Genomic DNA, 17,780 nt, shown 5'->3' with positions numbered 1-17,780 from the left:
TAACAGGTGTCCACACATGCAAAGGGGGACTCAAAAAGGAATTTATGCAAAATATCATAATGTTAGTTAATATGGATTAATTACATACATGCAACAAAAATAAATACACACGAGCGTACCTCACATCACACAATAATGACTGCAGTTGAAGACGTTGTACCGTCATACATGAAAAATGAGGCAAAAACAGATGAAGTGAGTGGAAAGAAATGAATGAATATGGAATGGAATATTTATTGCGCATAAATGTACTTCCTGAAGATATGGAAGTATTTATTATGATAATGAAGCAAAGATTTAGGATGGAGAGGTAACAACAAAGTTGTTGCTAGTTGCTGCAAGAATCTCAACATTTTCAAATATGGAGAACTGTTGTAGAAATTTGTCCTTGCTAAGAGGCTTGTTGTACAGGCACAGAGGATGACCATTGACTAATAATTTAAACTTGACAAGATAGATTGTGGATAATCGGATGACACCATTAGAGAATATTTCAACTATCTCATAAGGTCCTAGCCATCGTGTTTATAATTTGCCCAAGTTATCTTTATATCTTGAATCATAGAGAAGGGCCTAATCACCTGGCTGGAATGATTTATCTTTAATATAGAGATCATACCACTTCATGCACTAATTTTGAACTAATTATATATGTTGCAGGGCTAACTTTCTTATCTCATCCAGGGCATTAAGCTACATGAGTCTTTCCTCTTGTGCTGTAGAAAGTGTCATATTCAAGGCAATGGCCGTTCTCAAGGTTTTATGCTCAAATTCCATAGACATCATTTCTTTTGTCCCATATACCATTTCAAAGGGTGTAAACCTTGTTGTAGTTTTCCAAGTGGTTGTATAAGCCCATACTACTTCAAATAACCTGCTAGACCAATCCTCAGGGTTAAGAGCTACTCTTTTGGTCAATATTGATTCAAGGTCCCTGTTAGTGATCTCTGCTTGTCCATTAGCCTGAGGATGATAGGGGGTGGATTTTCTATGCCTTATATTGTATTCATTAACCAGGGCAGTAATCAAAGTGGAAGTGAATTGTTTCCCTTGATCTATTACAATTTCTCTAGGAACTCCACACCAAGTGAAGATCTCTTCATATAAAAATTTTTCTACCTTGTTATCCCTAGCATACTTGAATGATTTGACCTCTACCCACTTTGTGACATAGTTGGTAGAAACAAGAATGTATGACCGACCATTTGATGATGGATCAATGAGCCCAACAAAGTCTAAGCCCCATTTATCAAATGGTGTAACAACCACCTGGGGATGTAAAGGCATTTCATCAGACCGAGTTGGTCTTCCCATTCTTTGACATCTGTCACATTTCTTGGAATACTTGACTGCATCCTTGTGCAAGGTTGGCCAATAATACCCTATAGTCAATATCTTGAGAGTTGTTCTTTTGGTAGCAAGGTGACCTCCAAAAGGCTCATCATGACAGGCGTGAAGTATATCATATGTCTCATCTTCCATTACACAGTGCCTCACAACTTGATCTGGCCCTGTATAAATAGGCAATTTGCTATCCATGAGAAGTTGAAATTTTTTCCTACCAGCAACCTTTTTTCTTTTGGTGAGAAATGAGGAGGTATCTTGTTAGCTGCTAGATAGTTAGCTATGTTAGCATACCATGGACTATTTAATTTAATGGAAAACAAATGATCATCTAGAAAAGAATTATCAATGGCTTCAAGATTGTCTAATGTTTGAATACTAGACAGAAAATTTGCCACTATATTTGCTTTACCTGGTTTATCTATGATAGTAATGTCAAATTCTTGCATTAACAACAACCATCTTGCCAATCTACCTATAACAAAGCTTGTGTTCATGAGGTACCCGATGGATGTGTTGGTTCCCAAAACCATAGATTGGAAAACTTAAGGATTTGCCAAATCCTTAATTAATCCAACTAGCTTTGGCCAACGAACTGGGATGGTCAAAGACCAAATCCCTCTACACTTAAGGCTCCACTCAACCTAGGTGGGTATAACTCTCCCTCTCAAGTACAAAAAGAGTTATTTAAAGTGGATTTAAACTTTATGGTTAACAAATGCAAAACTGACAAATGATTGTTTTGCAATTATGCTTTATTATGTGCTTTCAGTGAATGCCTTTGAAAAGAAAAGAAAATGATTATGATAGTATATTGAAAATGAGATTGCTTTCCAAACCTAAAAGACATATGCATAGATTAGTTCATATAGGATTTGGGAAGAATGTTGTTCTGTCAAGGACCTTGAATGCATACAGATCAAAACCTTGAAAAATGCATACAGATCAAAACCTTGAAAAATCAATAACAGACCGATGTCTCTATCTAGGGATATATATGACACTTTGTGGACAGAATATCTTATCAACTCAAGAGACAATTTCTCATCAACTATGAAGGTTTAGTATGTGTTACACAAACAATAAGAACTCAATATTTCACTTAATGCAACAACATGTGATTCACATCATAGCAAATCTATACACAGATTTATCAAGAGGACAAAGATAATTATCAACACAAAAGTGTGTACAATATTTGGAAAAGAAACAACAAACCTTGTATATTAACCTTCAGGGAATGATTGCATACATAAGCTGCACTAGCAGATACTCCATTAAAAATTTCTTGCACAAAATGGTACTTCTTCTTCCTACAGACTTCCCTAGTACAAATGACTTTCAGTCCTTACAACAACATGATGTTCTATATAAAATCTCCCTCCCCTCTGTAAAACTGACTCCCTTTAAATATATGAATCAAATGGCACATATGAAAGGACACACCCTTTCATACACAGGAGGGAGTTAAAGACAGTTGCATTCCCAAATGACACACCGTTTGGTTTGAAAAACTTTTACAAATGAATCCCTAAAATACAACACTAAGACATTAATAATGCAGATTTAATATTTCGTTTCCGCTTGAGTTCCTAATTTCCAAGCTTTGATAAAAGTTTCCTGAACATAAATTAAACCAACCAGGCTCCTCAAATGGAAAGTAAATCATGATTTTCCTTTGGTTAAGTTTTGCATTAAAAACTAGATCTTTAAAGATACATAAATAATAATTCTCCTTAATCAAAGTTTTTACAACTTTTCTGGAAAATACTTTTACAAAAATTCACACTTTGATTCCGCATAAAAAATTAACCCTAATACACATGTTCCACTTTATTCACTTAGGGTGAAAATATCATCAATTGACTAATCAATATTATTCATGAATACTATTGAATATATTTCATCCATTGAGGAAGTATTTCCAAGATAATGATTTAATGTATTTCTCACAAATAATAAAATCATTACATCTTCTAGTATTATATTAATTTATTAAAGTAAGAAATACTTCCTGTCCCATGGAAGAAATAATATGTTTTCTTTGCACATGAAATGAGATTATTTAGATATTGCAATAAATCAAACATTTATCCTTCTAGGGCTAAAATAATATCTTTAATAACATTAGAAACATTTTGTGAGATCAAATTTGATCGAAAAGGAAATATACCATATATACTTAGGAAAAAAATAACTCAAAATACTATGCCATATAGTCACAAGATTTACCAAAATAAAAAATTCAAAAAGAATAATATTCCCTAAGAATAATAATATTGTATTAATAACATTTTGCGAATACATTACACTTGAATTAAAACTTTCCAAAACCTAAAAAAATTACTTAATGACCCGCTTTGGAAAAATAAAAAAATACTTTACCCTAAATAGATATAGAATCTTTACACATAATTAGAGTAAAAATATTTCTTAAAAATATCAGTAAGGCTCCAAAAGTAAATGAAATCTCCTTGAGTAAATATTCCAATGAGAGTGATTTACTTTCACTTGAATAATTTCCAAAGTAAAAATGAAATTTGCTATAATAATTTCTTTTGGTAAGGAAATTTAACTTTTGAAAAACCAATAATCATTAGTCTTTGAAATAATAACATTGCCCTACAATAATACTTTTAAGAATAATAAGAGATTATTATCTTGAAATAAGGAAGTATCAAGAATCATGTTTAATCTTTTGAGTAAGAAATACCCCCTCCTAATGTTTTCCCAAGAAATAAATATAATTTTTTGCACACAAAATACCATAATGAGATATTGCAATAAACTCAATACTTTTCCTTTGATATGGTTATCTTGAAATATAATGCCATTGGAAATATTTCGCTAAAATTAATTTGCCCTAAAAGGAAATTAACTTTACATGACAAACCATTAGGGCAAAATATCTAATGAGACATTCCTTAAATTACAATAAATTAAAAAATCTCAAAATGTAAATATATTATATAAAGATTATTTACTTTCAAGAAAAATTAAATTTAAAGGTAAAATGTTAATTAATAACCTCTTAAAATTAATTTTACCTTTTAAAAATAAATCAGAAGCAAAAATTAAAATACATTACCTCTTAAAATCAATTTTACTTTTTTAGTTACCCCACCCGATGGGTTTCACCCACCGGGCCCCACTTTGTGCAAATGCCACTTTTACTTATAAAGTTTTCTAAAATAAAAATGATTTACCTTTTGGAAAAAACTTTTATTCTTGTTGGCAATATATTAAATCTTTTATTTAAAAGATTTACAAAATAGGCTCTCCGTAGAACTTGATATATATTTTGTAAAAGCATTCATATTTTACCCTCTTGAAAATAAACTTTTATTTACTTTTATAGTAACCTTGCATATAAAACATCAATGCCAATTAAAATTTGTGTTTATAAAAAAATTATTTGAAATCTTATAGCACAAATAAATGAATATGTTATAACAATATCTAAATTAATATATCAAAATTAATAATTTTATGCAGGAAAAATTAAAATAAGATGTGAATAAAATGACTCTCATATGACATGAACCGTTAATATCCAAATGCCATTAATATCCAAATGCCATTATTTAAAGAAAATTCAAACTGATACATAATGGACTTATTTAAATTTACTTTAAAATGATATAGTAAACACCCCTGAAAATTCAAGTTTTGAATACATATACATACCTGGAAATCAATTTCTTAATGTGTTCATAGGTTTCACGAGCTGGTCATAGGTAGTGCATACAATTGCATGGAGAAATCCTCTTTTTGGCATGAATCTATAACTCTAAAAAATTTCAAATTTTAGGGTTCCAACAGTGGCTCTTTCTGGGGACATCATTTCTTCCCTTTGTCAAACACTTGACTCTGGTTCTGTAACCATGTGAACTTTCTGAATATATTACTCTCACTTCCCTCAAGATTTATAATCCTCTTCTCTATTTTATCACATTTCTCACAAATGCATTTCATTAATATTACTTGGTTTACAAATAAGTAATTACACTCAAATCTTGGTGCAAATTCTGTTTTATGATTTTTAACCTTATGCTCATCTTTCCATTGCTCTTTGCATTCAAATGAAAACCCTAATGTTTCATCATATGCCTCCTTTCTTGAAGAAAATTAATGAACCTCACTATACATAATTTTTACATGGGTGTAATTTTCACAAAGGATTTTAAAATCAGAAATTTGAATATCCTTTTTACCTTGAAATGTATTTTCGAACTGTGCAATATTATTTGGAGGGAAAATAAAAGTCTCTCCACTTCCTCTTCCTTGAAAAATATTTGGATCTCTCAATCAAATATCCACATTAGGCTCTGCACAACCCTTGTTATAGCATTCCAAATTCTTTACTCCTCTCCGATTGTAATCTATATTTTTCATTTTTACCATCTCTTTATTTTGGTAAAATATTTCATTTCCTTTAACTAGGAAAATAGGGCACACATAGGAACCCTATTCACATATCATTTTATCATAGTGAAAAACAGGAAAAAAGTTGACATTATTTTTGAGAGAGAACCTTTGTGGTAGATTTTCTTTATAATTCCCTTCTCTCAGAGTATTATCCAAACCTTGAGGAAATACTTCACTTTTATCATATAATAAATTTGGGCATATATTACCCTCATGACTATTTTGCAAAAATATTTCATCTTGCTTACCGCACAGTATTGTCATATTCTCTTTTATAGTCTCTATGTATACTACTTTTGCAAAATTATTTTCATGCATATTTTCTTCTACTTCTCCACACAATGGATGAGTATAAAATTTATGCATACCTTCATGAAAACTCTTTTGTGGTTGATCACATGCTTTATCTTTTGGAATAATGTCTTCACATTTGTCCTCTACAGAGACATCCTCCTGTGCATAAAATGTATGTATATATATTTCACAAAATGGATTAGAAAAGAATTCATATCTTGGAAACCTTTCCTTTAATTTCCTCTAGAGATTTGTTGTATTGAAGATTTGAAAAACTATTTCCAGGCACACATCCCCTATTATACTCATCACCGTGTACGAATTCCTTTGACATATTTTCTTGGGAATCATTACTTACTTCATCAAACACAGCTTGAATGTTCCCTAATCCATTAGTTTGCTTTATTTGAAAAAAAAAGGACCATTTTCTGAACATACCTTTCATATTCCTTTTCTAACACATAAGAAACTTCTTCTATACTAAGAAATGTTTCCTCTTTATTATTTATATTTGCTTCTATGCATATGGATTCTTCGATATTTAAATCCATAGTTTCTTCACTATTTGAAAATGGATCATCACTATATTCTTCCTCTAACATGCTTTCATATATAATTTCAAGTAGAAACCTTACTTGGGGATCATGATAAATCCCCAACTCCTGCATTTTTTCTGACAATGAGGGCTTGATGTTTGAAGGTATTTTTGCATATATACTGAACATCCTCACACATAATTGTGTTGCAGATTCATCCTCCTATTTCTCTATGTCAAGAGATGTTTCCAAAGGAGAAATGCAAGATTCTTCCTCCATAGTGTAAATATGGTTTCCATCAAGCTCATAGCAGATGCCATCCTCTTCCTCACCTGCATCATGAAACATATAAAAAAATCATTTCTCAAAATCCCTCCATGATGAAAGGCACTGTGTGGGTAATGAATCGTACTCCTCTCTTGCCCTATCTTTCCATGTTTTGGCAAATAGCATCATTACCTAGCCTTCATCATCAATGTCATGGTTTTCTATAAACAAATAGAATATTTTTAAATGCCATTCTACTGATTCATTATGTTCACCATAAAATTTTGGTATAACTTGCACAAAATGTAAAAATATATCATCAATCTCACATGAAAATCTTCTAAGGTCCAATGGCCTATTGTCCACTAGAAATAATAGTTTACTCAACCAATTTTGAGACATTTTGTAATAGATTTCCTATTACTATCAAAGTGAAGGATTCTCATTTCCCTCCGAGTTTCCTCCCTTAGTAGAGTCACCAATTGAAAAAATTGTTAATATAGAGTCGCCACCTCCTAAGAGGAAAATATTACCAACCTAACTGATCTTCTGGGATCCTCCCTCTAGTAGAGTCTGAAACAAACCACTAAAGATTCTGAAAACTTCTTCTGAACAACTCCCCAATAGAGTCACCAATCTGTTGGTTCCCAAAACCACAGATTGGAAAACTTAAGGGTTTGCCAAATCCTCAACTAATCCAACTAGCTTTGGCCAATGAATAGGGATGGTCGAAGACCAAATCCCTCTGCACTTAAGGCTCCACTGAACCTAGGTGGATATACCTCTCCCTCTCAAGCACAAAAAGAGTTATTCAAAGTGGATTTAAACTTTATGGTTAGCAAATGCAAAACTGGCAAATGATTGTTCTGCAATTATGTTCTATTATGTGCTTTAAGTGAATGCCTTTGAAAAGAAAAGAAAATGATTATGATATTATATTGAAAATGAGATTGTTTTCCGGACCTAAAAGACATATGCATAGATTAGTTCATATAGGATTTGGGAAGAATGTTTTTTTGTCAAGGACCATGAATGCATACAGATCAAAACCTTGAAAAATCAATAACAGACCAATGCCTCTGTCTAGGGATATATATGACACTTTGTGGATAGAATATCTTATCAACTCAAGAGACAATTTCTCATCAACTATGAAGGTTTAGTATGTGTAGTATGTGTTACACAAACAATAAGAACTCAATCTTTCACTTAATGCAACATGTGATTCACATCATAGAAAATCTATGCACAGATTTATCAAGAGGACAAAGATAATCATTAACACAAAAGTGTGTACAATATTTGGAAAAGAAACAACAAACCTTGTATATTAACCTTCAGGGAATGATTGCATACATAAGCTGCACTTGTAGATACTCCATTACAAATTGCTTGCACAAAATGGTACTTCTTCTTCCTACAAACTTCCCTAGTACAAATGACTTTCACTCCTTACAGTAGCATGATGCTCTATATAAAATCTCCCCCCCCTCTATAAAACTGACTTCCTTTAAATATATGAATCAAAAGACACATATGAAAGGACACACCCTTTCATACATAGGAGGGAGTTAAAGACAGTTGCATTCTCAAAGGACACACCCTTTGGTTTGAAAAAAATTTACAAATAAATCCTTAAAATACAACACTAAGACATTAATAATGCAGATTTAATATTTCGTTTCCGCTTGAGTTCCTAATTTCCAAGCTTTGATAAAAGTTCCCTGCACATAAATTAAACCAATCAGGTTCCTCAAATGGAAAGTAAATCATGATTTTCCTTTGGTTAAGTTTTGCATTAAAAACTAGATCTTTTCAGATACATAAATAATAATTCTCCTTAATCAATATTTTTACAACTTTTCTAAAAATTACTTTTACAAAAATTCACACTTTGATTTTCATAAAAAATTAACCCTAATACACATGTTCCACTTTATTCACTTAGGGTGAAAATATCATCAATTTACTAATCCAATATTATTCATGAATACTATTGAATATATTTCATCCATTTAGGAAGTATTTCCAAGATAATGATTTAATGTATTTTTTACAAATAATAAAAACATTACATCTTCTAGTATTATATTAATTTATTAAAGTAAGAAATACTTCCTATCCCATGGAAGAAATAATATGTTTTCTCTGCACATGAAATGGCACTATTTAGATATTGCACTAAACCAAACATTTATCCTTCTCGGGCTAAAATAATATCTTTAACAAGTGCCACATAGTGGTGAGTAGAAATATTTATTTATTGTAACTAATATTAGCCAATCATTTACAAGTAAAATAATTTTTGTAAATTATAAAGTTGAAAAAACATGCATCTATATTATAGAAAAAAGTTGAAAAATATAGAACAAAAGAAAATATTTTGTTTTCATTGGTCTAAATAATTTTATTTAATAACCATTTAAACATGACAAATGAATAAGATTTTGATTATTATTAATAATTTATATTATTAAAATAATATATTGTTTTTATTTTATTTTTTAAGTTGTAAAAATAAACCTTTGAATAATCAATTTTTTTTATGTTGCTTAGGATTTTTTCAAATTGATTTAGTTTCATTATCCTCGTTTTTATAAGATCATTTTTATAAGATTTAATGTTTTGGGGGTTTTATGATTTAATTAATATGGATATTTATCTTTTTTGCCAAAAAAATATTATTGAAATTTAGTTTATTTTGATTATAAATTAAAGAACATTTTAAATATAATACATATTTTTAATATATATATATATATATATATATATATATATATATATATATATATATATATATATATATATATATATTAGCCAATCGTTTGCAAAAAAAATAATTTTTGTAAATTATAATGTTAACAAATGTGCATCTATACTATAAAATAAATTTAAAAAATTTAAAGAAAGAAAAATAATTGTTTTTCATTGGTCTAAATAATTTTTTTTAATAACCATATAAGCACAACAAATGAATTTTCATGGCAAGTACTAATAACATTAGAAACATTTTGCGAGATCAAATTTGACCTAAAAGGAAATATACCATATATACTTAGGGAAAAAATAACTCAAAATACTGTGCCAATAGTCACAAGATTTACCAAAATAAAAAATTCAAAAAGAATAATATTCCCTAACAATAATAATATTGTATTAATAACAGTTTGGGAATACATTATACTTGAATTAAAACTTTCCAAAACCTAAAAAAAAATTACTTAAAGACCCGCTTTGGAAAAATAAAAAAATACTTTACCCTAAAGAGATATAGAATCTTTACACATAATTAGAGTAAAAATATTTCTTAAAAATATGATATAATAAGGCTCCAAAAGTAAATGAAATCTCCTTGAGTAAATATTCCAATGAGAGTGATTTACTTTCACTTGAATAATTTCCAAAGTAAAAAGAAATTTGCTATAATAACCTCTTTTTGGTAAGGAAATTTAACTTTTGGAAAACTAATAATCATTAGTCTCTCAAATAATAACATTTCCCTACAATAATACTTTTAAGAATAACAAGTGCCACATAGTGACGAGTACTTGCCTTAATAATTTTTAGTTTAATAATAATATTTGTTATAATTAACTAATTTGCCCTAAAAGGAAATTAACTTTACATGAGAAACCATTAGGGCAAAATATCTAATGAGACATTCCTTAAATTACAATAATCAAAGATTAAAGAAAATAAATCTATAAAAGTCACTTTATACTTTATTTAAAAAATCTCAAAATGTAAATATATTATATAGAAAACACATGAGATTATTTACTTTCAAGAAAAATTAAATTTAAAGGTAAAATGTTAATAAAAAAAATTATTTGAAATCTTATAACACAAATAAATGAATATGTTATAACAATATCTAAATTAATATATCAAAATTAATAATTTTATGCAATAAAAATTAAAATAAGATGTGAACAAAATGACTCTCATATGACATGAACACATACGGTTCCAAAATTTTGCATTAGGTTGAATAAATCATAATCATTTCAAGGAAATGGTTGGCTTAGTGTAATGATCCTGCGAGAAAGAGAACCATTAATATCCAAATGCCATTATTTAAAGAAAATTCAAAATGATAAATAATGGACTTATTTAAATTTACTTAAAAATGATATAGTAAATAATATCACAAGGCTCTAAAATTTGACATGGTAATGTTTGAATGTACACTAAATGCAAAGAAATCAATAACTTGACATAATTACAGTCAAATGAAATGAATTTTGGTTCAGAAGGGTGTACCTGAAAATTCAAGTTTTGAATACATATACATACCTAGAAATCGATCTCTTAACGTGTTCATAGGTTTTCAGGAGCTAGTCATAGGTAGTGCATATAATTGCATTGAGAAATCCTCTTTTTGGCATGAATCTATAACTCTAAAAAATTTCAAATTTTAGGGTTCCAACAGGCTGCATGATCAGTATGCACAAAGATTTGATAACTAGTTATATAGTGTCTAAACTTATTGAGGGCATAGATGACAACTAACATTTCCTTTTCAGTAACAGTATAATTCAGCTTTGGTCCTTGCAAATTTTTACTGATATAATAAATTGCATTTTCCAAAACTCCTTGCTTCTGCCCCAAAACTGCTCCTATCACAAAATCGGATGCATCTATATGAATGTGAAAAGGAATTGACCAATCAGGTGCTTTAAGCACAGGGGCCTGAGTTAAGGCTCCTTTTAGTTTAGAAAATGCCTCTTCACATGTAGCTGTCTATTCAAACTCAACATCTTTTGTTAATAGAGAATAGAGAGGTCCTACTATTTTACTAAAGTCCTTGATAAATCTCCTATAGTAAACTGCATGGCCTAAAAAAACTTCTTACATCCTTTTGTTTTGTAGGTGCAGGAAGAGAAAGTATTTCTTCAATTTTGGCTAGATCTACTTGAATACCTGATTGAGAAATACGATGTCCCAACACTATACCTTCTTGCACCATCATAAAACATTTTTCCCTCTTTAGGGATAATTTGTATCCTCACACTGCTGCAACACTTTGGCCAGATTTTGTAATGCTTCCTCAAAGGTGGCTCCACAAGAAGTAATATCATCCATGTAAATTTCCATACAATCATGGGATATATCTGAAAATATACTGAGGACAACCCATTGAAAGGTTGCAGGAGCATTACATAAACCAAAAGGGAGAACTGAATAGGCATATGTGCCCTAGGGGTAGGTAAAGGTAGTCTTTTCCTGATCTTCCAGAGCTATTCTTATCTAATTATAACCACTAAACCCATCCAAGAATGAAAAGTATTGCTTACCTACTTTAGAATCTAACACTTGATCTATGAATGGAAGTGGAAAGTGATCCTTTTTGGTAGCAGTGTTGAGCTCCCTATAGTCCACATAGACTCTCCATTTCCCTCCTTTCTTTGGAACTATAACTAGGGGGCAAACCCATTGACTGTTTGAAATAGGGTAAATGAATCCTACATTAAGCAAATTTTGTAGTTTCTCTTTAACTATTTTTCTTAGAGTAGGATTAATCCTTTGTTGAGGCTATCTAATTGGTTTACAATCTTCTTTGATATAAATCCTATGGGTACACAATGTAGGATTTAATCCCTCCATGTCATGATAATCCCATTCGAAGGCTTGTTGTTAGAAATTGAGTAATTCTATTAATGAAAATATTTGATCTGCTACTAATTTATTATTGATATTCATATTTCTTCCTGCGACAACCTTTATTTGAGTGACTGACTCAACATTAGATATTTCAGACAGACAAGAGGTTTGAATCTCTTGTGGAAATAATGTATGAAATATGTTTGTGGTTGCAGGAGAATCTAAAGAGCTTGTAGATGGAAGAAGTGTATGCAAAGGACTTGCTGGTATACTTATGGATTGTTAGTATAATGATTTCTAATGATGTTAGAGAGTACTATATCATCCTATTGAAGTGCTATGAATGGTTCCCTTGTTAACATCATTAGATGTTGAACAAAATTAATTTCCTCTGCTTCTTCTCCTATATCTAGCCATACTACTTGTTCATGATCAAGTTGTGGTTGTGTTGGAGAATAGAGTATTGATCAGAAGCAAATCTGAAACAGTGGAAAAATATTTTTTAGTTTTTTTTTAGTTTTTCTATACGTTAGTAATTAGCATTTTTTAAGGCCTGTGGGGCATTTTTAGCCCTTCAAAGTTTGGCCTGTCATTTAGAACATTGTCATTGGCATTTTCTTTCAAGACTTCACCTCCAAATCTTGGAGACCTTTCCAACGAGTTAAATGACTCGTAATTTTGAGTCCTATGCAGAAAGTTATGCCTAGTTAAAGTTAGGACAAAATTTTATATAGTTTTTTGAAAATTTCATAGTTTAGATTTTATTATGTAAATAAACAAGATGTGACTTTTGGATTTCAATTCTCAAGGAGTTGTTGGTGACCCTTGGAATCCCTTGGACTGATACATGTTGGAGTTTTGAATTTAATAGATCACTTTTTGGCTTGCTTCAATTCTATGCTTTCTTGTTCATGTACACAAAATTTACAATACTGCAGGTTCTCACTCAGGTGTTGTCATCCGAATCCATAATTTGGATTAGTGGTATCAGAGAAAGTTCACTCCTGTATGTCATATCACATGCAATTAACATATCAAAGATTGGGCTTGGAAACAAGGAATCCTTTAGACTACCTTCCTTTGAGACGCACATGATCATAGATGGCTAAGTTGCAGACCGACGATGACATTAAAGCAATAGTTGTAAATGCACTAACAAAACAATGTGAAGAAATGATGGAGCAGGTCAAGCAAATGCTGGAATGTCATGGGTCATAAGAAAACCCACCATTCATAGGGTATACGCCATTCAAGGTGCAAGTGAATTTCGATATACCCACATTTCAAGGAAAGATCGATGCAGATGTTGTTGATGATTCGATTTCAAAGCTAGAAAGGTATTTCTTTGTCAATCAGTTCTCAGATGAAGAGAAGATAAAATTCACTCTCCTCAAAGCTGAGAATCATGTGAAATATTTGTGGGAAGCGAAGTTAGCATCCAAGGGAACTGGAAAATGGCAGTACTTTTATTTTTGATCAAAAACCCACATGGGGAGAATTCATGGAACACATAAAGGAAGAATATTTTTCTATTGATACATATGAACAAAAATATATACAGTGGCAATTGCTTCAATAGAAGAAGGACCAAAATTTTCAGGAATATACTAATATGTTTCATGCCTTAGCAGCAAAGCTTGGCATCAAAGATTGTGAGAAGCATCGAGTTTTGAAATATCAGAGTGGACTCCATAGGTATATCCAAACCGAAATGGAATTCTTGAACATAGAGACTTTACCTAGTGTATATAAATTTGCTACCAAAATTGAGAAGAAATTCAAACAGAAAGGAAGGAGGGATAATTTAGCAAACAACAGATGGAAGGGTGAAGGTGGAAAAACTACATGGAAACAAACCTCTAAGGAACCCTCTCCCAATTCACCAACAAAAAAAACATGGAGTATGAAGAAGACACAAGAGAACGGTATGTGGTGTGAATTCCATAAGAGTCCCTCTGATAACACAAAAGATTGCAGAACCATAAAAAGCTTAATGATGGAGATGCATGAGGACAAGGACTAATCTAAGGTGGCAGAAACTTGCATAGAAGAAGGTCATGAATAGGTCATTGATGTTGATCCATACACCATGGTAGCTACTACAAAGATATTTCCTCAGGAGGATGAGGAGAGATTGTTCCATTCACAGATGTGGGTCAGAGGAAAAGTCCTACACTTTATCATTGGTAGTAGAAGTCACAAGAACCTAATATCAGTAGAGACTGTGAAGAGACTAAATCTGAAAACAACAACCCACCCGCAACCCTATTCAATGGGATGGATAAGTCAAGGGATAGATATACAGGTGCACCAGCAGTGTCACCTTTCATACTCCATAAAGCCTTTCAAAGATGAGGTAATTTGTGATGTGGATCCTTTATATTTTTGTGATGTTCTGTTGGGACAACCATATATGTACCAATGACATGGTGTTTATGAGACCAAGCCTCATAGCATGACAATTAGATTAGGTGAGCAGAAATACCAAATACCAGAGGTAAGCCCTGCATACACTACCTTTTTGATTAGTGCCAAGCAATGTAAGAGGTTGGTTGCCAAAACGGGAACATTCATATTATTGATGATTCATTCTAAAGAAGAAAAGAAATTAATCTATAATTTCCATGCCATCACAAACATCACAACACTGTAGAAAAGATCAATGGATCAAATTTTGATGAAATATGAAAATTTGTTTAAGTTACCAACTGGGGTACCTACACACTACCAAGTGAGACACACTATTGATTTGATACCAAGAACTCCATTACCTAATGAAATAGTCTACCGTAGGTCAGTATTAGAGAATAATGAGATTAAGAGGCAAATACAAGAACTGATTAAGAAGGGACATATTCGTCTAAGTGCATCACCCTGTGGTAGCTCCATTGTTCTAGCAAAGAAAAGAGATGGAACCTGGAGACTTTGTATTGACTATAGGGCCTTGAATAAAATCTTAGTCAAAAATAGGTATCCACTTCCTCGGATAGATGACCTCTTGGACCAGCTTAGAGGGGACCAATTCTTCACCAAAATTGATTTGAAATCAGGGTACCATCAAGTACCAATTGAATCAGCTAATGTGTGGAAGACAACTTTCAAATATAAAGTGGGATTGTTTGAATGGCTAGTGATGCCTTTTGGTCTATCAAATGCTCCAGCGACATTCATGAGAATGATGAATGATATACTTAGATCATTCACTGATTCCTTTGTGGTGGTATATCTTGATGACATACTCATCTTCAGCAAAACTTGGGAGGAACATTTGCAACATGTGCAAAAATTCTCTTAACCTTACAAGATCATGGGATTTATGCAAACAAAGAAAAGTGCTCCTTTAGTATGCAGAGTATCAAATACTTAGGATATGTTATTGACAGTGAGGGTGTCCATGTTGAACTAGAGAAGATACAAGCGATTAAGGACTGGCCATCTCCTAGAAATATCACAGAGTTATGAAGTTTCCTCAAGTTGGCAAACTTATATCATAGATTTGTGTTGGGATTTTCCCATTTGTCTTGGCCTTTAAATCAGTACTTGAGAGGGGGGACACAAGAAAAGTTTAAATGGACAAGTGCTCAACAATAAGCATTCGAGGGGCTAAAATGAAGGTTATGTTCTGCACCAGTTTTATCTCTTCTTGACCTACAATAGTCATTTGAAATACAAATAGATGCATCAGAATATGCTCTAGGGGTAGTCCTCATGCAACATGGTCATCCAGTTGCATATCATAGTCAGACTTTTTTTGATGTAGTGCGTTGGTATGCCACTTACGACAAGGAACTATATGCTATTGTTCAAGCCTGTAAGTAGTGGAAACATTACATTTAAGGTAAGGAGACTATCATCCACATAGATCACAAACCCCTTCAATTTTTGCAAACATAAGGGAAGTTGTAGAATGATTGACATCAACGATGGTCAGCATATCTTCAACAATTTCACCTCAATATTCACCACAAGAAAGGAAGCACTAACAAAATAGCGGACTGTTTGAGCAGGCCTCCAATTGCAGCCATAAGTATGGTTTTGAACTCATGTGGTCATCAAACTGAAGCCTAGGCTTGCTTGTATGAGAATGATTTTGAATTTGTAGATGTTTATAATCAATTGGTGAAGGGACATCAAGTGAATGACTTCTATTTGTAGGATGGAATTCTTTGTCAACTTGGCCAAATCTGTGTGCTGAATGCAAAATGCAAAAAGTTGATATGGGAAGCTCACTATAGTAAGGTTGCTAGTCATTTTGTTATAGGTAAGACCATTGCTATACTTTTGAGATATTTCTATTGGCCAAAATTGTGAAATGATGTTATTTCATATATTCAAGCTTGTACCGCATGTGCTATTGCTAAGCCTACCAATCGTAAACTTGGGTTGTATTCACCACTTCCTGTTCCTGAAAAACCTTTCCACTCAGTTTCTATGGACTTTATGTCTGGTCTTCCTACCACCAAAAGAGGCCATGATTGTGTGTATGTTGTGGTAGATAGGTTCTAAAAAATGGCAGTAATAGTGGCATGTAAAAAATAATTTCTGCAGAGGACACTGCAAAGCTCTTCTTTGAATACATTTGGGTTCATTTTGGTCTACAGAATACCATTATCTTGGATAGGGACAATAGGTTTCTTAGTAAGTTCTGGTCTACACTATGGGAAAAAGTGGACACAAAATTAACAAAGTCTACAACTTTCCACCCTCAAATAGATGGCCAAATAGAGGTAGTGAACTGGATGATCATACACATCCTACGAATGTACCACTCAAAACATCCCTGCACATGGCATGAAATTCTTCCATATGTTCAACATAGCTACAACATGGCAATTCATAGTTCAATTGGCCACAACCCATTTGAGGTCTATCTTAGTTACCAGCCACTTGCACCCATGGATGTTGCCATACCACTTATTCAACCTGATCTGGTTCCACATGTTGGTAAGGAGGAAGATAAGGCAGCCCATTTCATTGATAGAATTCATCATCTGCAACAACAAGTTCATGAAATCTTGGAGCACACCAATAAGAAATATAAGGAGAGACATGATGAACATCGTACTCATAATTTTCAAGTTGGGGACAAGGTGTGGTTGCATATCTAGAAGGAACGATTGCAGGGCGCCAATAGGAAGCTTTATCCTCTAAATTATGGGCCATACACCATCACCAAGAAAGTTGGTGATAATGCTTTTGAGCTTAATTTACCTCCAATTCTGGGTCTTCATCCAGTCTTCAATGTGGAACTCTTGAAGCCATATTTTCCTCCACTATTAGATGTTGCAGATGTGGCAGAAAAAATCT

Source organism: Cryptomeria japonica, chromosome 1, assembly GCF_030272615.1.
Source record: "Cryptomeria japonica chromosome 1, Sugi_1.0, whole genome shotgun sequence".
Classification (NCBI taxonomy): Eukaryota; Viridiplantae; Streptophyta; class Pinopsida; order Cupressales; family Cupressaceae; genus Cryptomeria; species Cryptomeria japonica.
The sequence above is the reverse complement of the archived record's forward strand: the minus strand, read 5'-3'. Positions refer to the sequence as shown.